General features: G+C 49.0%; 1 protein-coding gene across 2 annotated transcripts in view; it reads right to left on the reverse strand.

The window, feature by feature from the left end:
- The window catches only part of EGFR (epidermal growth factor receptor), a 183,636-nt gene that overhangs the window by 84,423 nt on the left and 73,735 nt on the right, over positions 1-25,478 (reverse strand). The window lies entirely within an intron of this gene.

Here is a 25,478-nt window from a genome sequence, read left to right on the forward strand (position 1 = left end):
AGAAGCAGCGAAAGGAAGAAAAATAACCTCCCCCCCCAGTTTCTGGCTCGATTTCAACAAGGAGCAGAGTCTATGCTTGCTTTTTGTTCAAGTTACAGAAACAGGGCGAGTCATCAGCAGAACTACTGAGCCAGCCCTTCATGTTTATGTCATGAAGTGTTTGAAAAGTTAAAAAAAAAAAAAAAAGGAAGAAGAAAGAAAGAAAAAAGAAAAGAAAGTGGAAAGCTAACTCCTGAGCTGCCTGACAACAGGGCAACCGGCCATGACACTTACTGGCATGTGCCAGTGACTTGAGTCCCAAGGTATGACTTGGAATCAGGCTCCAGCACTGCTGAGGCAACTTCTCAGTAAATTTCAGCCATTTTTCTTTGCTTATAAAACAGGGACTAATGTTCCTTTGGCTCCTGGGAGGACTTAGTAAGGTACCGGACAGCTGGTAACTGCACCAAGACTAGAATGCAGTGAAGCCTGGATGGGGTCCCAGCAGAAGGCGGTGTCCCTACCCCACCTGCAGGTGGACACAGGCCTTGTGCCCTCCCTGCAGGTGCCCTGCAGTCTCTGCGGGGGTGGCGGCTCTGATGTTGATACAGCTAAGGGCCAGCTCAGAGGCATCTGGGCCCAGCTGGCCTGAGAGCTCTGGCATGAACTGGAGGCTGAAAAGGCCACACCTCTGTGTGCCTTATGGGACAAGTCCCTGCAAAGAACTCCCCACTTGCTTTTCATTTGCAAAGGGCCTCGCCTGGCCCTTGGTGGAGCTCTTGTAAGCTGGATTTGTACACAGCAGCACACATGTTTTTACTTAATGAATGTTTTAAAATGAACAATTTTTTCACTGACTCCTACTTCATTTAAACATTCCTTTTAAATTTCGTTTTCCTGTGGGAAAAGACGTGGCAGCACGTGGAGGACCAGCATGAGGACAGCTCCTGCCAGGCTGGGGCAGTCTGAGCCTTCCCTCCCCTAGAGGCAGCTATAACACAAAGCCCGTTTCCTGGGTCGCTTAGGAAAAACCAACCAGCAACTACTGAGGTAACTCAAGACAAGCTCAAGTTAGGTTTCTGCCTCAGAAGAACCTTAATTTTGGCTCAGGAAATTCTTGCAATACGTACTACCATTTCTATAAATGGGAAAACCTGCCCCCTTGAGCACAGCCATTGGTGAGAAGCAGCAGCCTCACAGCTGGCCCTGCCTGACAGAGGGAGGGAGAGGCGACGCGGGCCAGGCCAGCTTTCTGCCACCAGGGCCTGAGTCTAGAAAGGAGGGAATCTGCAGCCCTGTACAGGGCAGCGGTCAGCAAGCTTCTCTGGTAGAGCCAGAGAGCAGACATTTGCAGGTGTGAAGATCTTGTGGTCAAATCTGCCAGCGGAGTGTGACGACAGCCCGGACAACAAGCAGCGAATGTGCGTGGCTGCACTCCACACTATTTGATTCGCTTTACTTAGTTAGCTGTTTTTGAGACAGAGTCTCACTCTGTCACCCTGGGTAGAGTCCCATGGTGTCAGCCTAGCTCACAGCAACTTCAAACTCTCGGGCTCAAGTGATCCTCTTGCCTCAGCCTCCTGAGTCCTGGGGACTATAGGCACCTGCCACGACACCTGGCTAGTTTTCGTATTTTTAGTAGAGATGAGGTCTCGCTCTTGCTCAGGCTGGTCTTGAACTCCTGAGTTCAGACAATCCACCTGCCTCGGCCTTCCAGAGTGCTGGGATTACAGGTGTGAGCCACTGTGCCCAGAGTACAATTTTATTTGCAAAAACAAGGCTAGATGGGTCCATGGGCTGTGCCAACCATTTTAGAGGAAGGCCTCTGAGGGGATGAGAGTGTATGAGTGGGATCCCTTTATCCTGTGCCTAGGAGAAGACCAGCTCATTCAAGGGATTCATTTTCCCCCAAGGCAAAACTCAGGGAGCATTTTCCTAGGGCTCAGGAAGGAAGGAAGACACCAGGTCCTATGACCAAGGTGTGTGTGTCACACTGGAGTCGGGTACCAGCCTCTGCCCCTGGCTGCACCAGGGTCCTGCCTTCCTCACACTTTGACTTGCGCTGGGTCACTTGAGTGACCAGGAGCTGGAATCTTGCTAGAAGTGTGTGACATTCCTATCTTTGACCTGAAACAAGTCACCTGATACTTTCCTCTGGCTTCACACAGACACAGCTGGTTCCTGTTTACGTTATGGCCCCAAAGATACTTCCAGGGAATGACACTCCTTTGCTCACCCCCAAGCGTCTCTGCATTCGGTCCTCTGTGCCCCTCTGGAGGTTCTGTGTGGGTGGCCCCCTGCACGAGGACGTCCTCAGCAAAGACAATCCCTGCAGGCCTTGCTCCTGTGGCCACCCGTGCATGAGGGGTGAAAATGTTCCGTGGTTCACGGCATATTCTGTCTCTGTAAAGAGATGCTGTGTCCTCTGAGAACAACAGTAAACACTTAGTTTCCTTTAATGTATTATGTTGAGAAATTCAGTAAGCAACAAAAGAAGAACCATTGTGGAACTGCTGGAGTACCTGCATTAACATTGTACAGAAGTTTTCAAGTCACCGGAGTCCAGTCCCCTTTTGGAAAGTTTAATAATGAAGATGGCAGGTGGGCATCCACATCATCTGCTAGCTGCAGAGCTCACAGCTCGTTCCTCACAAACTTGGAGGAGGAAGTAGTTTTCCTTTCTTAGGTTTCTCCTGGGTCCTAGTTTCCTGGCAAACCCTGCTAGCTTAATAGAGTTAGATTTGCAATTGAAGGAAGATACAGAATTCTGTTGTTGAAAACTCATTTTCTGATTGAACGTATTTGAACTTTAACCAGAGCAATGTTTTCCAAAAACATGGGAGTCTCTTAGAGTAACATGTCATTTCCAACCTCTGCTTCATTAATTATTATGCAAAAGAATACGTACAAAAAAAAGCACGCAGGTGAGTCACAAAGCATATTTCATCTTCTTTAAAAAATTCCTATCTTCAACTTTTCTCTTTTGTTTTCATTTTGCTTATGGAAAGCTTTTTGTTGCTAAACCTTCTTACACAGCGTTTCCATTTAACTGCAGTGACTGAGTGAAGCCTCCCCATGGCAGCAATTCTAGGTCAAAGAATATCTGAGTGGATTTTCTTATCTCTTAGTAAAAATTATTTGAATTTTTTTCCTGTTAGGGACAATTGCAGACTCTTTCCAGGAGACACTTGAGCTGCTTTTGACCGTCAGAAGTATTTTCCAAAATGCAGGTTCCAGAAAGCAGAGTGACGAGGCCTTCACAAGCAGTTCTGTAGAGCAAGAAAACTTGCAGCTCTCGTGATGGGGAATCTCGGGGACTCCTGGTGACCAAGCGAGGCGGGTGGGATATGGGGGTCCAGGCAAGGTGTGGGGTCCAGAGAACTGCAGGACTGAGAGCTGCTTACCCCAAGACATAACAAAGCAGAAAATCCAGGCTCAACAATTTGCTCCAGGAGATGGGAAAACTTTTTATTTGTTCTGGTGCCAACCCTGGCTTCTCTGGCTGTCCCATTCAATCTGACAGAACATGTTGATGGAGATAAAGTCATCACTGGCAACCTGGGGCTCTGCATGCCCCTGCAACGCCTGCTGCTCGAGGTGGTTTCCAGCGGCCTGTGAAGGGACCGAGAGGCTGAGGCCTGGTGAAATGGATATACTTCAATGCGCCTGTAATCTGTAATCTAAAGCGGGCTTTTATTTTTCTTTATAAACTGAACGCCTGGTTATTAAGGCTTGTAACCAGAGAAGTGAGGAACTTAAGTGTGTACTTCATGTCTCCACTGAATTTGTCCTGGTGCGATGCCAGGCCTTCACAAGGTGGGTGCTGGTGGCCGCTGGGGCTGCTCCCAAGGCCAGATGGGTGCCCGCCACTGGGCAGATTTCTGTACTGCTGAATAGCCTTTCAAAGCTTATTTTCCTCCCTGAAGCTGAGAAAGTTTTCTACACAAGCATTCCTTTATAAGCTCAATTAACTTTTACAATAGTTTGTGCTTTCAGTTTAAGAGGCACAGATGTCATATGTGGTGGCAGAGTGAAGGGGTGGGGACCAGAAGCTGAAAGAGTAGGTATACAGATGCCTCCCACTTGGAAAATATGGTAACACTTCCTTTCTTGGAAAAAGCACGCCAATTTTTAGGGTTACTAAAACATTTAGGTCGTTTGTTTCAACGAGGAGGCCATGGCTGTTTGGTGTGTGGGGGAGGTTAGACTGGACCCTCTCCCAGCTTCCTTTCCCTCCTAATGAGATGCAGATCTTTGTGACAGAATTATCTGGAATTGTAATTTTATGCTTGGAACAGTCCAAAGGCTGGGTAGCAGAACCCGGACACTTAATGCTAGCCCCATTTGTAAAAGAAATACAAAACCAAAAGTATCATATCACCACTGGGATGTAAGGATTGGTGTGCTGGGGACAGAGAGTCTCTTATTAATTAGGCAATGAATTAATTTCCACTAGAGAATGGTTTTTAACATTAGAAACACACTTGCACTTTTCCTCCCCTGAGTCTCTTCCCTTATTGTTTAGTGTTGATTTGAGCTTACATGGGAGCGTTTGAGTTTTGCTGAATGTCTGTGGCTATTTTCATAGTATGATTCTAAGTAAATCTTACACCTCAAAACCCACACTACCTTTTTACATAATGAATGCTTCACCCCCTTACAAACAAAATAACATTTACAAATGCTTTACCGTTTGCACTTGCAAATAATTTAGATTTTCTAGCTCATGTCCAGCTCAATACTAAAGCTATTAAAAAATCAACTGAGTAAGGAAAGTATCAAAGCCCTTGTAACCTCTCTGTTCACGTGCAGCTTCAATGAGAGCAGTTATTCAGAGCCAGGGTATACGCAGTGCTCTCACCTCACCGGTGGGCTCTGGGAAGTGCTGACTCTTTCCTCTAACGGGGATGGATTGGGCTAGGCACAGGAGCTTGTCATTTTTAAATACTGTGCTTCTTTTCTTATAAAGATAGATGCTTTCATTTTTTATGGTTTTAATGGTGCATACTTGATTTATGACAAAGAATGATTTTTCTCTATACCATGTTGCATCCTCATAGAATTAAATAATCTCTTTCTCTCAATTTATAGAAACAAGATAAACCAAAACAACAGAAAAATCTCTTGCTATCATGTGCTGAAGGGCCCAGAAGGCCTCCTGGGAGCCTGGGTCTCACTGCACAGAATGCGGTCTGCAGGCCAGCTACAGGGGCATCACATCTGGGAGCTTGTTGGAAATGGGGAGCTCTGGACCCCACCCCAGACTTGGAGTGATGCCCACGGGCCCCACACACCAGGGAGAGGAAGGACAGAGGGCAATGGTCCAGCGGTGCTAAGGAGGTGCGTCAGCAGACTTGGGGGTGGCTTAGTTACAGAAGTGTACAGGGGATGGTGTCAAGCAGCCACTGGTGTGTCCAGGTGAGGTTCTGGAATGCTCGAGCTCGTCACTGGAGCAGGCACCATCAGAGTCCTCAACGTACATATCTGAGTTCAGTCCAGGACTGGCAGTGGGATGCCCGCCTTCCTGTTTGGTCTCCTGCTGGGAAGTGGATGAAATCAGAGCAATCTGAAGGCTTTGGCCTGACTGCTGTCCTCCTGGAGAGAATCTGCCTGCACACCGTCCTGGGAGCCAAGTTACACCCACTGAACTTGCACGTGATAGTAAATGCAGAATTCACAAAACCCCAAGACCCATGGCTACAGAACAGGGGCCTCTGCAGCTTTCCAACGTAGGTCACAATCAAAGAACATCACAAATCCCACCACCATATTACAGCTTATGTCTGCAACTGTGACCATCTGACAATTTAGGGCTGAGCTATGACAGCCTCCCTGCTGTGGCTGTGCTTGTGTCATATTCGGCCTCCATTTGAATGATTTAGTCGATTTCATGGCTAATCCACCCCTACAAAAACCTGGTAGAGATTTGAAATATATTAATATCAACAAAACATGCTGAAACAAAGTTTCTGAATTTGACTGAAGTGGTGTGGAATGTCCAAGGGAAAACTATCAACAAGTCTGAACATTTTAAAAACCACCACCAATGCAGAGCAAAGCAGGTTCCTGTAATTTAAGCCTTAGCTTACTTGTTGATAGCCCTATTTCCTTATGTACTTAGAATTCTACACACACACGCACACATCCATACCCCAACACACACCTGCCCACACATGTGTGGCCCCACTAACATACACACATGCACACACACCTGCCCATACACACATGTCCACATATGTATGCCCCCACACACACTTGCCCACACATGCGTGCCCCCCACACGTACACACACGCACTTGCCCACACATGTGTGCCCCCCCACAGTACACACATGCACGTCTGTATTGGGGAGATGGTGTTGCTGCAGACCTCCTTTTGCAAAGCCACATGAAATAAAGCACATGACACCCACGAGTCACAGACAAGACAGAGCCTCATGCTGGCCTCAGTGGCCTCCTGCGCACGGCAGCAGGAGGAGGTGTGTTTTCCTGCAGACTCTGCACCAAAAACAGGTGAAGTGTTGATGAGGACGGCCTCCTTCCTGGGACGTACCATCTGGAGAGAGATATGAAGTGTCTTTGGCTAAGTTTTCTTTACACTTATTTGAAAAAGGAATGATTATGTCGGTTACTACAAGTAACTTTTAAGAATGATTATCTTGTTTGATACACAGATCACTATGTCTTAGAGACACAGTGTCACTGCCACTTCATGAAGTGACCTGAGACTCACTAGGTCACAGCAGGAAGGGTCTATAACCACATGTCACATTTCTTTCCCTGATGTGACATTAAAGACACAGCCTGACAAAATGTAGGGAACCAGGTGGATCCTTCTCAATACCATCCATGGCAAGCCCTTAGCATAGACAGGGAGGAATTCATGACCATGTCTCACTGACCTTTGCTGACCACATATTAGCCTGGTTATCCTTCTGAAACAACCCCCACGTGAATTAAGAGTGCAGTCTTTGCACTGAAGCCTGCACCACTGTAAAATAGCTCTATCCGTTCACCTGTCCTCAGCTGTGTGCTGATGTGGGATGCTGTGTGCTGGCCTTACACCAAGGGACTTGGTCAAATGTGGAGACAGAAGAGTCAGCCACCTCTCTGAAGGTGACAGAGGCTGCATTGGTAACACTCATGAGACATGCTGGGAAAAAAGGAAAAACAGCAACTCAAACTACCACTTTTCCAAGAAGCAAGGCCAGAGGGACCCTGAATCAGGATGGACTGGCAAGGGTCTGGAGTGACCTGGAGGTGGGCAGAGGGGACAGGGCATGTGCGGGCGAGAAGGAAGGTGGCAGAGAGGCACAGCTGCCCGCACTGGTGCTGGCTGCTGCCCAGTGGCCTGGCCATGACGCTCCTCCACCACCTTCTGTGGCCGTGAGGACACACGGCACTGTCCCGTGCGTGGGTTGTGGGGGACTGGGCAGTGAGCAGCGAGTGAGGGGTGGGCAAGGACAGCTGCGGGCTAGTGTGCTCTTGGAGCAGGGCTGTGACAGCAGCAGAGGCGAGAAAGACCTGGCTGAGATTTCAGGAGTGGCGTCCAAAGGTCTCGGGGAGCAGAATCCCCAGAGAATCCCCTCGGTGCATAAGTCAATCATGTCACTGAAGGAATGATGAATGAGCCTAGACGTGGGCCCAGATCCCCCTTCCGAATCTTTTGTGGAGAGTAAAGAACAAACTAAAAAACAACCTCTGACAGGAATTAAAGAGTGACAGTAGACGCCAACGGTCTAGACTGGGCAGGGGGGAGCTGCCGGCAAAAAACAGGAAGCTCCCAGTCTCAGTCAAGTCACCATCACATAAAGATGCCAAACATATTTGCTGAACAGCTCAATTAATTACAGCACAGGCTTAATTGTGCCTCTTAAATGCTTTTCCATTCTGGTAAGAGGAAGTTCCTTTTACATCAACTTCGATTTAATGGAAGTTACCCAGGACAGCTCGGTAAACACAGCTCCTTGCTGCAGAGTACTGAGTTCCTGGTCTATTTTTAAGGGTGGTCTCAGAACAGGAGTTCCAGTGGGGAGTGGGAACAGCTGTGCAGGTGGCAGGGCAGAGCGTGGAGGAGGTGCTAGGGCAGGAGAAAGCCTGGTTCCAGCTGCTGAAGGACATCTCCCATCAAGGAAAACAGATTAATGTGTAGGAGATTCTTCTCGCGGCTGAAGAAATAGAGCAGTGCTGAAATGACAGGTCACACCTGCCTGGGAAGCAGGAACGTCCACTCTGCTCCTCCTCCTCAGATGTGGGTTTTGCTACTTCCTTCTCTCCGAGATGGATTCTGAACATGCAGAGGTGCTGATAGAAGGCAGTGGCCTTTCCCTGGAAGTCTGCTGCAAGGACTTTGCTTTGGGGGGGATCACAGTTGTAGCCCCAAATCTACTCATAGCTATAAACATCTAAGCACTCAGAGGAGTGGATGGTACATACTTTCCAAAGACAGCAGGGCCAAGAGCTGCTATTTTCATGTTAAAGCAGAGATTTTGTTACCCTCTGCAGTCTGAGACATCCTCTTGTGTTGTAACATTTGGATTTTGTTCATGGAATCTTCCAGGCTTTCAAAACAGATGACCTCTCCTAGGAGCCCCGTGATCTCTTCCCCTTGGCCCTGTGAACCAGTCCAGCAAAGTCCTAACTTGCAACAAATAGGCAATTCACTGTACCAGAAAACAGAGTTATCTAATCTCCCAAAAATGACACCTGGCAAGTTCCTAACCATAATGCCTTTTGACTTCTTTCCATCAACATTTCTTTCTTACAGGCAATATTAATAAGGCCTTTTAAGTCTGTGGGCACTGTCACCAATGGAAAACATAATTATAATAATATGCAAGCTGATGAACAACCTCCAGTCCAAATAAGCATGTTAACTTGAGCCAACAGTGTTCAAAGGGAACTAACCAGTTCAGCATTCACTGAGTATTCACCGCTCTCTGGCTACATGCCTGGCACAGTGTCTGTGCTGGAGACTTGCAGCGTCCCTGCCCTCACGGAGCCTGCCATCTAGAAGGGAAGGCAGGTGGCTGTCCTCACACCACCACCCCCGGGCTACTGTAAGGAGGACATGGGGACAGCTTTGCAGATGGGTCACTCTCGCATACATTTCTTGTTGTAATATGTTCCCTGCTCTGCTACTGTGACTGTGAGGAACTTTGAATGAAAAAAGGGAACGATTATTTGTCAGACTAAGAAAGTACTTCCTTTGTCATCAGTCAAGTTGCTCAATGTCCATGCAGTAAGCTGAGCTATTCATATGGAACATCAGCAATAGGGATAGGTCACAATAAGGTCTCCATGTCCATCTATGTGTATACAGGGGAGCAACAGCCACGAAGGCGGGTGGCATCCTCTGAGCCTCAGATAACATGCTTTGTAGGGTGCTACTGGAAATCTCCAGGGGTCCTCCTGTCTGCGGTCCTCCTGCCAGAGAGGGCGGCACCTGAACTCACAGAAAGACACGGCATTGTCACAGAAGAATAGTCTGTTTTGGCTCAGGCGGGTCCATCTCGGCTTGTGAGGAACAGAAAGATTCTCCACGTGTGCTTGGCCGCCCGGCTGAACTCTGACTTTAGCAGGCACCAGAGTAGCACTTCTCCAACACTGCAGGCGCGTGCTGCCCAGAGAAGCACTTCTCCAACACTGCAGGCGTGTGCTGCCCAGAGAAGCACTTCTCCAACACTGCAGGCGCATGCTGCCCAGAGGAGCACTTCTCCAACACTGCAGGAGCGTGCTGCCCAGAGTTTTGTCATGGTGCAGTCCCTGAGATTATGAGAGGACCAGAACTTGCATCTTTCCAACATGTGCCAGGTGAAGGCGACGCAGGATGCACAAGGTGCCCTCCACCAGCCGCCTGTCACCACAGGAGTGTGTCCTGTGAGCAGGAGAGGCCTTTCCATGGCAACAGCAAGCTGAGCTCAAGAGGAAAGGAGAGGAGGATAGCCAGGGTCCTGAAACACACAGAAGGGTCGACCAGACGAGTGTGACAGGCATCCCCCAAGTTCTGCTACACAGAAATCATCACTGTGGTGAGTTTCTCTGAACCTTTCCTAGCTGGTTTTGGTGCAATGGTTAGAACAGAGATGCTATATTCCAAACAAACTCAAGACATTGAGGGGCGATGGTAACCAGCATGTCCTCTTCTCACCCCACCTGCCAGGACATTCCTGCCTGCCCTACAGTAAAGTTCTAGTTCTGGCACCATAGCTCACTGCTTAGGGCACCGGCCACATACACCGAGACTGGCAGGTTGGAACCCGGCCTGGGCCTAGTAAACAACAATGACAACTACCATTGTCACTGGTAGTTGACAAAAAAAACAGCCGGGCATTGTGGCAAGTGCCTGTAGTCCCAGCTATTTGGGAGGCTGAGGCAAGAGAATCACTCAAACCCAAGAGTCTGAGGTTGCTGTGAGCTGTGACACCACAGCACTCTACCAAGAGCAACATAGTGAGACTCTGTCTCAAAATAATAATAGTAATAAAATGAAGTTCTAGTTCTCACAGCAAGTGGCTGCTAGACACGCATTGCTCGGGGCCAGCACTCTGTTCTGTGTAGTTATGAAATCACCCAGAGGGGGACAGGCTTCTGTCCCTCATGGTCACATGCACGAGAGGAGGACTTTGGCAGCACTGGGAACCGTGTGCCAAGAAGAGGGCCCTCAATGCTTCAGTAGAGAGCTCTTCCGAAAGGCCTGGGATCATTAGTTACAAATGAATTTGCAGCATCCATATTTCTATCAGATTACACACATAAGTCGCGGTCTTACTAAGGACCCCTTCGTTTTCCTGCCATGATAAATACAACGACACTTTAATTATAAAATGAGCAGGGAGAGGAGCAGAGGTCCCCCACCCCTGCACACCCCTGTTATTTTTTTTTTTTAATTTATTTTTAAGGTTAAACTCTAGTTGTCTCGTTTGAGTTTCTCAAGTAACGGACCTGATTTCCCACTGTTTGGGTACAGAGAGGACATTGACGGGGACACTGTGGGGAGTGTCTGGGGCTGACAGGCACATGGCCTGCCACCAGGATGCTGAGAAGCCAAGGAAGGCCCCAGATTGGTCTCCAGGCCTGGAATGCTCTCCTGGGCTCCCAACAAATGACTGCTTGTCACGTGCAGTGGACGTGACACTCCTGTATGGCCGGTGCCTGCGACTTGCACGGCGTGTGACGGGATGCTGAGCTTGCTGCTGAGGGAATGGCCGACCCAGCGGCTGGCATGCGGCACACTTGGAGATGGTTTGCCTGCCCTGTCCACCCTGCTCTTCAGGATGGTGCCTCCAGCTGCCCACCGAGCCGGCCTTGCCTAAAACCTGAAGGGGAGACTTCCTGTTCAGTATTTTATGCAGACAAAGAAAGGAATTGTTAATTAAAAATTAACTTGGGCTGGAAATTTTGAAAATCACCAAAAATCTATAAGCAGCTTCCGGCTGCCCAGACCATGGTCACACCAAGTCTGGGTAGCACCAGTCACGCCCAGATGCACCAGTTCTGTCAGGGTGTGCGTCCAGCTGGCTCAGTGCTGAGGTCCTAGTTACCACACAATTTGCTCTTGGATGTTTTTTTTGTCTGGGAAATCCAGTCTTTTGGAACTTGCGAAGACTCACATCCTCATTCTACCAGGGCTTCGGGCAGCCCTCACATGTTCACAAATGCACAAACACAGGGCCTCAAAAGATGCAGGCTTCCCTGCTGCACGGGGAGGGCTGCACTGCCAGGGTGCAGGACACCCTCGCTCCCGCTGCTCAGATAGAGGCAGTTTGCCCTCAGGGTCACCATTACTCTGCTAGTGTTAAATGTCCTCCTAGTGGTTGCAGCCATGGCCAAAGTCATTTCATTTTGACCAATAGCCTTGTTTGTTGTGGTTTAACATGCTTTCTGAACATGGGAGTCACAGAGGTGGGGTCCCGCGAGCAAGCGTGCTCCCTTCCACACGGCTGCCCTGATCAGTCCTCGAGTCTCTCACCCTCTCATTCCTTCATGCAACAAATGTTTCCTGATCTAAGAAGGTGGCAAGACAACTTTTAACCACATGCTTACCCCACTCTATAAACCATATGCATTACAAGAATAAATAAATTTCCTTTCAAATTGGCTGAACGGTTAAGTCATTGATGTGGAAGACGCCTATAGCAATCTTTTAGGGATTAATAAGAACAATTTGAAAATTAGCTTATCATTTTAAAGTAATTGCATATACCAGAAGTTATTTTCATTTTCATTATTGCTTAAAAATAGATTTATGACAATTATGAGAGGAAACAAATATTGCAGAAAGAGTATTAGAAAAAGACCTTGGTCTGAGTTCTGGTTACACCTGGGCCATAAGCCACCTGGGGGTCCTAGCAGAGTCACATAGCCTCTCAGGAGCTCCGTTATGATTTTCATGATGTTAGGCTGGATGACTTCCCAGCTCTCTTTGGAATGTCACTCTCCATGATTTTATGAATGGGAAAACTATGAAAATTCACAGCACAGAAGGGAACTCACGTCACCTCCTCATCCTCTGCTGATTGTGGCCCTTAAGCTTTCCTAAAAGAAGTAGCTATTCCATAGTAAAAATGAATTTGCATACCAAAAAGAAAGAGCAAATATTATGTAAGGAGTAGGGTGTAAAGAATAAAGCATTATAGAAACTAATGTCCTGACTTGGCCATTTGCACACATTGTTGCCTAATCTTCTCTCAATCCAGTGCTTTACTCTAATTTTACAAAAGGAGAAACTGAGGCTCAGATATATTAAAGTGTTCAGCTGGCCAAGGGGCAGTACTTCTAAGGCCTTTCTTTGCCCAGCTCCATTGCTTGTTCACTGCCCACGGCCCCATGCTGCCCCCTTGGTTTTAAAGGCCGTACTTACAAATTTAAGAAGATGGAAAGTTTCCATCATGAGACTTCCAGGAAGCACACACATCCTAATAGTGGAGAAGAAAACGCCAGACGGCACCAAGTGCTGGGAAGAGGCAGATCACTGCCGTGCTGCAGTCAGAGGCAGCCACTTTGGGGAACATTTTGGCAACATCTGCGAAGCCTACTCTAGCTGCCTGCACCCTCTGACCCACAATTACACTCTGAGGGAGCTGACAGACATGCACACAGCAGGTACAGAGAGTCAGAACTACAAGATAGAGGCAGCAACCCATGGCCATCAGGCAGAGTGGACATGCAGTGTGGCAGGTACTCTCCTGGGAATCGCTCAGCCAGGAGGATGAGGGGACGCAGCCAACGCAGAGCAGAATGGAAGACCTCAGCACGCGCATGAGTGAGGTGAACAAGACACAAAAGCTGCGTACTGTAAGCTTCCCTGCACTTTAAAATTGAAGGAGAGGCAAAGCTGGCCTGTAGTGTTCCCAGCATGGGAACAATGAGGGAACCCCGTCCCAGGAGGCAGCACAAGAAATGTCTGGGATTCTGGTTGGTCTCTTGTCCTCATCTGGGTGCAGGTCACAAAATGTCAACTGGTTTATGACAGTCATCAAATCACACACTTTGGGGCTATCTGCTTTTCTGAAGTTAGTTATATTTGAATTGAAAATGTACTGAAAAAACTTCAGGGAGCTGCTCCCCATGGGATGGAATCCCAGGCTTCAAAAGTGAGCTGTGTGGGGGTCCACACAGGGATAACGGAGGTTTCTGAAGAGGTCAGAATGCTGCGACTTAACTCAAGGTATGTCACAGCCACTCAGAGTGACCTCCACGGGGGGAGGTACTTGGTGTAGCTGGACTTTTTGTGGAGAGCTACCAGGGGTGGGTTGTGAATAGTCTGGGCACAAAAACCTTACGGCCTGGTCCAGGGAAAACGCAGATCAGCCTTGGAGGCCGGGCACCGCCATACTCTAGATCAAGACACCTGCCTCACTCGTCTCAGAGTTATCTAAGTGAAGAAAATGCATGACCTTCATGAATTGGTGCTGCTGTGCATTTCTTTTCCTGGGAGACTCTTTCTTTTTCTAGCATGATTAAGGTATGTTTCCATCTGTCAAATGAGTAAGGTCATCACAATAACCACAAACCTATTTATTCTTCCGCCCCGTCTCAGACCGAGTATGCTAATGACAAACGGTGAGCCCTTCCCCGGGAATACTTCTGTCTGGAGCTCCACATGCCCTTCAGAGTCACCTGGGAAGTGTGGTGGTGCGTACGCATCTTTCTACACACATTTAAATGATGTGTAGAATTTAAAACTGATGTCATTTAAAACTTAAAATTAGGCCAAGTGTAGTGGCTCAAACCTGTAATTCTGGCTCTCCAGGAGGTTGAGGCAGGAGGATCCCTTGACCTCAGGAGTTCGAGACCAGCCTGAGCAAGAGTGAGACCCTATCTTTACTAAAAACAGGAAAACTAGCCAAGTGTTGTGGCAGGTACCTGCAGTCCCAGCTACTCAGGAGGCTGAGGCAGGAGGATCGCTTGAGCCCAGGAGTTTGAGGTATCTGTGAGCTATGACACCATAGCACTCTACCCAGGGAGACAGAGTGAAACTTTGTCTCAAAACAAACAAACAAACAAATAAACAAACAAACAAATAAATAAATAAATAATAGGCCATGTGCAGTGGCTTACTCCTGTAATCCTAGCACTCTGGGAGGCCAAGGCAGGTGGATTGCTTGAGCTCACACGTTCAAGACCAGCCTGAGCAAAAGCCAGATCCCATCTCTACTAAAAATAGAAAAAGTGAGGCAAGAGGATCACGTCAGCCCAAGTTGGAGGTTACTGTCAGCTGTTGATACTAGAATTTTGTCTTCAGTAGGTTCTTGGCCTCTGTGATTCGAAGAATGAATCCATGGACCACAGATCAGTGGTAAGACAGGATTTATTTACAGAAAAGAAAAGAATACAAAAAAAACAAAGCTCCTGGCAGAGAGGGCTTTTCGGGGGAGAAAAGCTCTCTCTTTCTGGGCTCTTTGTCCAGAGGTATATATGGTCGCATGGGTTTGTTGTAGTTATATGAGGCCAGGAAATGAATGGATACAGTCCTTTCTGCCAGGGTAAGGTGAATGAGTGTATTAATGAATGAATACAGGCCCTTCCTGAGGCAAGGTGAATGAGTGTATTAATGAAGGAATACAGTCTATTCATGGAATCGAGGCCTAGGAAACTTATATGAAATTAACCTAGGCACAGGAAATGGGGGCTCCCCGTTCATTTATAAGTGCTAGGGGAAGAAGACACCAAGGCGCCAGTGTCTTCCCAACAGTTGTCCAGGCCCTCTGGCTACTAGCGCCTTCGGGGGGTCGGGGGGGGCTCCCCCTTGCCTACCCTCCAGCCCTCTGGTTCCTCTGCCAGCTCCACCGCACCAATGCCGCTGGGGCAGAGGTGGCAGCACAGCAGGTCCTCCAACTCAGCTCTGCTGAGCTGGCTGGGGCGCCACCTGTCCTGTATCAGTATGATGCCATGGCATCTACCAAGGGTGACAGCTTGAGATTCTGTCTCAATAAATAAGTAAATAATAAGTTAAACGTAAAATCATGGTAATACATGCTTGCCCTGCTGTTTATAACGTTTGCTGCCGTCACTCCCCATAGCAGTTAGGATCCCTAGGCACAGCCAGCACAACTACCCAGCAGAGACGTGGCTTGCCATGGTGAGGGTGCTACTGGATGGGAGGCAGAAGCTCACAGGCATTCCAGGTGTCATCCCCAACTATGGCAGGTGGACTTCAGTCCTGAGAGCAGCATCATGAGACTCTGAAAGGAACCTGTGGCAGGAATGTGGAACCTGAGCTTCCCAGGGAGCCTCCACCAGAGCAGGCTTCCATAAGCCCTTCAGAGGAGAGAACTAGGTCATTCTTCCATCCTCCCATTGGTTACAGTGTTTTCTAAAAAATAGAATAGCTGGCTTGTGCCTGTTAGCTCAAGCGGCTAAGGCGCCAGCCACATGCACCAGAGCTGGCGGGTTCAAATCCAGCCTGGGCCTGCCAAACAACGACAATTACAACAAGAAAATAGCCAGGCGTTGTGGTGGGCCCCTGTAGTCCCAGCTACTTGGGAGGCTGAGGCAAGAGAATTGCTTAAGCCCAGGAGTTGGAGGTTGCTGTGAGCTGTGACACCACAGCACTCTACCCAGAGTGACAGCTGACGCTCTGTCTCAAAAAAAAAAAAAAAAGAATAGCTAAGGAAATAAAATAAAAAATAGAATATCTAACATCTTAGTGATGATGAATATGACTTCTTAAATGCAATATAGGATAATAAATATTTGTGAGACAGAATTCATAAAAATAGCCACCGAGTGAATATTTACTTCATATGGGCGCTATGCTTATATTTTGACAATAATCCTGGTAGATAAAATAAAATTTAAATAATCCTTATTCACAAGCCTGCAGTGGGGTTAAAAGAGGTCATGCCTCTGGAGTGTTGGGCATTTTTATGATACTTTCCTCTCAAAAGAGTTGATACTACCTTCAGGTTATTTTTTAAATCATATTAAATTCTCACGTGGACTTACAGAATAATAACAGAAATAAAAAGCTACAGTGTTTCATTATTTCTACACAACTGCCTTGTCTCAAAAGCTGATATTTACCCATGTTGTAACATATATTTAGTTTTTTGTAATGCCAGGAAAATAACAAAACACAAACATATTGTTTTATTATGTTAAGTTCACTGGGAATGGATATTGTAGAAGAGAATGAATTCCCCAATTATACCAAAGCCTATGGTTTCTTGTTATAAAGTTAGAAATATATATATTTTTCTCAAAAGGTATTTTTAGAGAAACTGCTAAGTATCTAATACTAAGAGATTGTTAAATTATTGCACATAGATATAAAATCAAGTACTCCAATAACTAAACATCCTTTAAAATATTACCTAGCAGAGAATAAAATCTCAGGATCCACTGTCAGTGAGTAAAAAAGCACTAATATACATTAATATTAATGGTTGTTTCTGGATGACAAGATAATGTGAGAATTTTGTTTGCTACACCATACTTCTATTTTTCTAAAAGTCCAGATTGGCCATGTCTTACTTTTTAAATTAAAGAAGAGTTATTAAATGTGGAGAAAAGGAAAGGCCTCCTTAATGGTCTATCTTTGGAGCACCATTTCCTGCCCTGTCTACCTGTCGGTGTCACCCAGAGAGCTTTTCAAACCCCTGCCGCCAAGTTGGAGCCCAGACCCACGACACTGGAATGTCAGGGCAGGGCCTGGGCCACCAGCACCTGCCCAGGGCTCCCAGGAGCCTCCAATGCCACCCAGGGAGGCGTGCACCAACACGGCCTTCTGGAAGGTCTAGGTGTGTGCAGCATTTGGAGGTGAGTGGGCTATATAAGAATATGCCAGAGCCCAAACACAGCCCTGCCCCTTATCAGATTCTTGTGGGGGCTTTGTTAAAGCTAAGTATCCAAGGATGTTTGATTCAGAACGGGATTTTTCAAAACTCACAGAGCGAGAGTGCCACACGCCTCAGCCACGTCTGTGGACAGGATAGTGACCTCTGTGGATGTTACTCACAGGGCGAGAGCGCCGCACGCCTCAGCCACGTCCGGGGACAGGATAGTGACCTCTGTGGACATTACTCACAGGGTGAGAGCGCTGCAGGCCTCAGCCACATCTGCGGACAGGATAGTGACCTCTGTGGACATTACTCAGAGGGCGAGAGCACTGCACACCTCACATGTCTGTGGACAGGATAGTGACCTCTGTGGACGCTACTCACAGGGCGAGAGGGCCGCATGCCTCAGCCATGTCTGTGGACAGGACAGTGATCTCTGTCGACACTTCCAGTGAGGTTTCTCTGTGTTCTTCCTTCTTGGAGGACGTGCACTGAACAAATGCTGGGAGTGTGCAGACAGGGTGCTGCACTTTTCTATGGGCAGAAACATAACGGTCAGCCCAGCAAAGGCGATGCTTGTATCGGAAGAATGAAACCAAAGCCACTTTCCTGCAAATGTGTGGAAGAGGGGAGAGCTGTCAGGTGCTTTCAACTGTGCAGTTCACTTGGAAAAAGAAGGAAATTGCCTGGTGGTAGGTGATGTGACCAGGAAGTGTCAGGGGTTATGGAGGCAACAGCACGGTTCTTGAATGCTTGTTGTAATGCGTCAGGTCATTATTTCATGCAGTCACCCAGCCATGAGACAGACAGCAGGATTGTCAGCACTATGGCATTCCTATCATGTTCAGGAAAGGAGCTGGGATAATGTACTCAGCTCTCTCACTGAGAGGTCAAAACTGAAACCTTTCCAACATGACTTTTAAAAAACTTTATGAAATGTATGGTCCTCGCTGCTCTACCTGCACAAACAGCCCTCTGCACACTGGTCATCCCAACATCTGGTCTGGTCAGCTCTCTCTTTTTATTCTCAAAGTGTCCTAATTTGGAGGGAAAATTATATGGTCACTCTGAGTCCTTGATCACCAAGATGAAGTTGATTCCTACTATGGAACTTGAGGGCTAGAATCCGGGGGCCAGAGCGAGCTGCAGTCTGCCTGCAGGGCGGCACAGGGTGAAGAGAGCACAGGAGACTGGAATCTAGTCCCGGCTCCACGACGCATGGCTGGTGTGACCCCGGCCTGTCCCCACAGCCTCTGAACAGCAATTCCACAGTCTAGAAACAGACAGTTGGGATCTCACATTTCAAATGGCATTCCCTCATTATTTCTTCTTTTCTAATCCTAATACCCACCCTCAGAAACACATGAGAAAGCCCTCCCTCACTTTCACAGGGGCTGAGGCACAGCAGGGTGCTGTTGGGCTGGCCTTCTGCCCGCGACCAGCACAGCCCATGGGCCTCAGGTCCTGTCTGCAATCCACAACCCACAGATGGGGCTGGCCACTGAGCCCCACTGGTTGGATTGTGAGGACACAGCAGCAGACACTTGATGGAAAGTAACAACCCCCAGCTACATCTGTTTGTTTCGACCCCAAATTATGGATTTGAACAATGGAGCCCTCCTGCCAGCTGCCTCAGTTGCCTGGTTGCTGTGCTCTCAGGACCGGCCTGAGACGTCTGTCACCACCAGGCAGGGCGCGAGCCTCTGGAAGTGGGAATACCCAGATGAGGAAGAACAATGACCTCGCGGTTATGATGTCATGACTAAGCCCCCTAAAACAGTGTGGGTGTCAAGGTGAACCACCACAATAAGGGAGGCTGAAATGTCGGCTGCCCGGCACCACCGAGGCTCACTCTGGAAGATGGCTTGTGAAAAGAAGTTTCCACGTGTCCCCACAGGGCCTCTGCCGCCCTCCTGTCTGTGCACGTCCTGTGGTGAGGCTGGGGCTTTGGTCCCAGCTCTGGCTGGCGTCAGCCTGAGACCTTGAGCCTCCACTCGGCACTCCCAGCTCCAGGAGCCCCCAACACGGGCCATCAGGTGACTCCTGAGGCAGATGAAACGCTGTGGGCTATGCCTGGCACGCAGCAGCCTCAGGAGGGTGGCCTCATGTCCCTGATGCTTCAAAGCTGTCTCACTGAGCCAGCATCATCCTGAGCCTTCCCAGGTATGGTATTTATTTGTCCATTTGTCTGGTGGGCCACTGACATGAAAGGATGGTCTTCTATGAAGGAGTCTAACATTAGAGTCCGAAATACTTCTCAGAACACTTGTCTGTGTTTGCTCTTATCTTACTTTAACCCACTTTAGTGAACTCACTGGCTCCCAAGGCAAGGCCTGCTCATCACATCAAGTCAGGGAATTCCTTTCTACAGGATTTATTGAATCCTGAAAGTAGCCCTATTAAACCTGCTTATATATTCAGTGCTGCATTTTGTTCAGGAAGCCTGGTGAATCCTGCTCAGAGCTCGACAGAGTCAGGGGCAACAGCGGCCTCAGCACAGTGGGGTCCAAATCTAATGAATACAAGTGTGAACCAAAGACCAGCCCAGCAGGAGAGGAGACCTGCCCCTGCCCCGCCAGGCAGCTGCCCTGAAACCAGTTATGCATATTGCAAATCGTGCCCAGCCCACGGAGCCCCCAGCCACGCAGGGTCTGAAGAATGAAGTAGGCGCTTTAGTTCTAGTGCACTTTGGTGTTAAGGCGTCAGTCAACTGCGGCTGGAAGGCTGGGCACGGGTCCCCAAGCCCAGCTGGCAGGACACCTCGGAAGGAGTGCACTCAGCTGCCTGCGAGCATTCAGTGGGTCCAAATCCAATTTCTATGGTTTCTGAATCAGTTCCTGAGATATAAATGGAAGGGGGAAAAAGCAACAATGATGCTTCCAAGAATACAAGCAGTTCTAAGTCTGGAAACTCCCCAAAACCGCGCTCGCTGGAAACGAGCTTTTCTGTAGCCACTTGAAGCCCCTTGCTCTGCATCAGCAGTGGAAACGGGACCCTCCCCTCTTGGCTCCCAAAGCTCCTCCAGTGGCTTCACACCTGGGCCCGGGATTTGCCAGGGGCCAGCTGGTCATTGTGCGGAGGCTGGTGGCTAAAGGCCAGCCGGAGGCAGGAGAAAGGAGAGCAGGATACAAAGCAGTCCTAAATAAAGCATGAAAAGCAACATCTGAAATCCTACTTCCGGATATGAACAGGAAACAGCCTGGAAATGCAGTAATGGTAGACAGAAAGCTGCCTTGGTCCCTGACTTCTGGCCACACACAGCATCTCCTGCAGATTTCTTGGTTTTAGATACATGTGAATTGAGCTATAAATAATTTAATAATCTTAAGACATGTAAGACTGAAAACAAAGGCCTGTAAATCATGTAGGCTGGTGCCAATGACAGCCTTGGGCTGGGCCCAGCCTCCACCTGCCTCTCCTAGTGTTTGGGGCCGGGTGAGTGTCCCACATGGAAGGATAGCTCCCGACGGCCAGGCAGACTTGACCGCAGCAACCTGGATGCTTTCATCATTTGTTTTATCGACTACTCTATGTCTACAGAAACCCCTTTTCTGTTTGGCCACATTCTTATATGCACAAAAGATTCAAATGGCAATACAAAATGGATACTTACATTTCCCATTACACTGTTCTTAAATCTACTATGTCCAGAATTTTATGTCACAGGGCATATTGTATATAGGAGAATCTCTGTAAGGTGACCGTTCAAGGGTCTGTAACACATTGGTCAACATATGGAGGTGATCCACGTAAGGAACCAGGCCTACTGTACTGAAACGTCTGTCCATGAGTGCATGCCCCATCTGTGAAAATTAAGTCAATTCAAAGAGGTGCTCAGTGTACGGGGGTGGTCAGCTATGGAAGTTCTACTGTATGCTTTTGAAAATAAAGTAAATTTTTTTAATAGAAAATGTTTAAAATTATCTTTCCTTGGAAATTCTCATTAGATTTGTAAGAATGTCCCCCATTCCTCCCCACAACAATGCCTTATAGTGTTAGGCCTCTGGGCAGCGCCCACCACATGTTTACATTGTTGTGTCACACCTCCCCAGCTCTTGGGGTCTCTCATGCACTTTAATGGCTATCTGAACAGCCTGGCCTGAGGGGGCACACAGCAAACGCACTTCCAACCAGGAGTGTGGAAGAATGAACACCATGCTTATAAGAACAGTCTTCGGTTCTTGAGGGAAACGCTGAGAACAGGATAGTCTCCTGGCAGGCCCAAAGATGTTTTGCAGTTGGGGGACAAGCCCTCAAGTAACTCAGCACTCTAGAAATGAGATGAGATCAGGCGCTCATTAGTGAGCAGGTGTTGGGACTTTTTTTTTTTTTTTAGATGTTGGACTTTTAACATTTGTGGTGCTTCAGTATGGGAGTCAAGCCCGTGGGGAAAGAGCACGCGATCCTCAAACACATAGCCCTTGTCCGTGGCCTTCTCCACACCTGTTGAGTATCATCTCAATAAACAGCCACTGTGGAGGTTGTTCAGGGCTCTCTTGCATCTCTGGGAACCTCACCTCTTGCAAGCTTGTACTTTCAATCTGAGTACTGGCTGTTTCCAGGACATAGTGGTTCCAACACAGGAAGGCAAGAGTTCCCCCTTCCTTCTGAACTTCAGTGGAGAACTATTTTCTTTTTCATTCAAAAGGAGAATGGCTTTTATGTTTGTTTCATTTGTTGAGAGGCCAAGCAGGCTTCACTGTCCTGCAGACAGACCTGGTGCTGGGCCCAAAGGGTGACAGCATTTGTCCTGTGAGACGAGAGTCTCCACCTATCCAGGGGGCAGCATTGCTTCCAGGGCTGACGGAGAGTGAGGCCTAGCTGCAAAGGTGACACAGGTGCTCTGACTGGCAATGACTTCCTGAGAAAGGGAGGAGGCCTGGAGTCACTGCTCTGAGCTTGCCTTATCTTGCTTTCTGCTTGGGCCCTGGCAGAGAGGCGCTCACCCCCAGCGGGCAGTGAGCACTGGCAGTTGCACTCTGTAGCAGGCCCTGGACTTTTTGGAGAGGGCTGTGAGGCCCCAGCTCAGGACAAAGCCAGCCTGAAGTCACTGTCACCCGGTAGAAGCACATTCTAACACTAGCCTTTCCCTCCTCCAGATACTCCTTTAAGTTCTCCTAACAAGCACCAGTTTAACAGAGGAAGACTTGATACTGAGAAGAACGTGAGGATCTGCAAATATCTTTTTTTGGGGGGGTCACAGCAACATGTGGAAAGAAACTTTAAAAGACTTTACAGATGACATGATGCAATCCTCTGTGCACATTATTCTATTTTCCTTTCTAACTTCCTAGGCTTTAGAATTCACTGCTGATGAGGCAGCCTCTTTTTCCTTTGGCCCTTGCTGTTTATCCCGTTAGATGGCGGCCCTCCTGCCTGCGCCCTCCTCCCTTCTAGGCCCTTTTCTCATGCCACCTGTCTCAGCACCACTGAGCAGTGTTGTCCTCAGAACTCTCCAGCTCACTTGCAGGGTCAAAATGATACTCCAGTAGCACCTGACTGGGGAGAAGCATGTCCAGCTGTCCTATGCCTTCTTTTGTTCTAAAAATCAGCTATTGTCCTAGAAATCCTTGAGTGACTCAGCAGTGCTCCAGATGCCGGGTGAGGGTCGGGGAGGCCGGGAGCAGACGGGAGGGCAGGGTGAGGGTAGGGGAGGCCGGGAGCAGACGGGAGGGCAGGGTGAGGGTCTGGGAGGCCTGGAGCAGACGGGAGGGCAGGGTGAGGGTCGGGGAGGCCGGGAGGGCAGGGTGAGGGTCTGGGAGGCCGGGAGCAGACGGGAGGGCAGGGTGAGGGTCGGGGAGGCCAGGGGCAGACGGGAGGGCAGGGTGAGGGTCGGGGAGGCCGGGAGCAGACGGGAGGGCAGGGTGAGGGTCTGGGAGGCCGGGAGCAGACGGGAGGGCAGGGTGAGGGTCTGGGAGGCCGGGAGCAGACGGGAGGGCAGGGTGAGTGTCTGGGAGGCCGGGAGCAGACGGGAGGGCAGGGTGAGGGTCGGGGAGGCCAGGGGCAGACGGGAGGGCAGGGTGAGGGTCTGGGAGGCCGGGAGCAGACGGGAGGGCAGGGTGAGGGTCGGGGAGGCCAGGGGCAGACGGGAGGGCACGGTGAGGGTCTGGGAGGCCGGGAGCAGACGGGAGGGCAGGGTGAGGGTCGGGGAGGCCAGGGGCAGACGGGAGGGCAGGGTGAGGGTCTGGGAGGCCGGGAGCAGACGGGAGGGCAGGGTGAGGGTCGGGGAGGCCGGGAGCAGACGGGAGGGCAGGGTGAGGGTCGGGGAGGCCAGGGGCAGACGGGAGGGCAGGGTGAGGGTCTGGGAGGCCGGGAGCAGACGGGAGGGCAGGGTGAGGGTCGGGGAGGCCGGGAGCAGACGGGAGGGCAGGGTGAGGGTCTGGGAGGCCGGGAGCAGACGGGAGGGCAGGGTGAGGGTCGGGGAGGCCAGGGGCAGACAGGAGGGCAGAGTGAGGGTCTGGGAGGCCGGGGGCAGACAGGAGGGCAGGGTGAGGGTCAGGGAGGCCAGGGGCAGATGGGAAGGCAGGGTGAGGGTCGGGGAGGCTGGGTGCACACACCACAACCCCAGAGAGCCCGCCCCAGGCCTCCCACCTCACATCAGAGGGGCTGAGAATGCCCATTCCTTGTAGCTCTGGCTTTTCCAGGCTTCTTCATGAAGAACAGACTAATTCAGGGCCAGAGACTTTCACATTTGGAATGAGTCACAGTGAGACTGTGAATCACCTTTCAGAAGTTCTACCAACTTAAAAAGAATAGAACTTTTGTCTCAACCACATCTTTCAAGGATAATAACTAAAGAGGCGATACAGAGTCTTCTAAGGGGTCCTGCTGGACCAGGAGAAAGACGCTTCTTACACAGCAGTGCAGCTTTTTACCACTTACTCTTTGTTGACATTTTTAATGCATACAGCCCCCATTTATGAGGAATTTAAATAATTTTCTTTTTTTTTAAAGCATTTATTTCACAGGTAAGCCTGGCTTTTGAGTAGTTCGTGGCACAATGGAAATAAACAACGTGGAGTGATAGGCATACTCTCTTCCTGTCATGTATGGCCACTTGTTCAAAAACGATCTTCCAATTTCAGATGCAAACACTGTGCTGTTCTGTCCTCAAATCGGTGGCCTTGGAATTTGGAAGTCAGACGCGCTCTGAACAAGCAGAACTCACTCTGTGCGGCACAATAGTGCTGGGGAGAGGCCAGGCATGGTGGCTCATGCCTGTGATCCAGCATTTTGGGAGGCTGAGGTGGGAGGATGACTTGAGGCCACGAGTTCAAGACCAGCCTAGGCAACTTAGCAAGAGCCATCTCTATAAAAAAAATTTAAAAAGCAGCGGGCACTGTGGCAGGTGACTGTCGTCCCAGCTACTTGGGAGGCTAAAGATCTTTTGAGCCAAGGAATCAAAGGCTGTAGCAAGCTATGATGATGCCACTATACTCAAATTCAGATAACAGAGGGGACAGAAAGAGCAAAGAAAAGAGGAGGAAAGGGCTGGAAACCCTGAGCTGTGCACTGATCTCTCACGCACCACAGCACCCACTCTTCACGCGTTTCCTCTGTCTTGTTGGGTTGTACGACCAATAAAGCACCTGAAACCCATCAAACATGAACATTTAAAATACCTTTAGTTTTCTGAGACAGAGTCTCACTATGTCACCCTCGATAGAGTGCCGTGGTGTCACAGCTCACAGCAACCTCCAATTCTTGGGCTTCAGCGATTCTCTTGCCTGAGCCTCCTAAATAGTGGGACTACAGGCACCCACCACAATGCCTGGCTATTTTCTTGTTGTTGTTGTAGTTGTCATTGTTGTTTAGCTGGCCCGGGCTGTGTTTGAACCCACCAGCCTCGGTGTATGTGGCCGACACCCTAACCACTGAGCTACAGGCACCAAGCTGCATCTGAAATACATTTATATGTCTTAATTCCATAGGTGCTACAGAAAACAAAACAAAAAAAGAGAGAAAACAACACAAAAAATAGGTTTCTGACACCAATTGACAAAATCTAAAAGGCAGTTATCTTCACTGAGGCAACACTATCCTTCTAACACTCAACTTGCTTGTCGTGAGGTTTACCAACGGAAAAGGGGGAAAATAAACATGAGCAGCACACAGAAAAAATATGGGGAGGAGGTGGCGGCACAGGGAGCTTTAGTGAAGCAGATGCTGCCAAATGATGTTTCTCAGTATATCTTTTTCTGAGCATATTTTTGTTAAT

This window comes from Nycticebus coucang, chromosome 11 (genome assembly GCF_027406575.1).
Source record: "Nycticebus coucang isolate mNycCou1 chromosome 11, mNycCou1.pri, whole genome shotgun sequence".
NCBI classification, from domain to species: domain Eukaryota; kingdom Metazoa; phylum Chordata; class Mammalia; order Primates; family Lorisidae; genus Nycticebus; species Nycticebus coucang.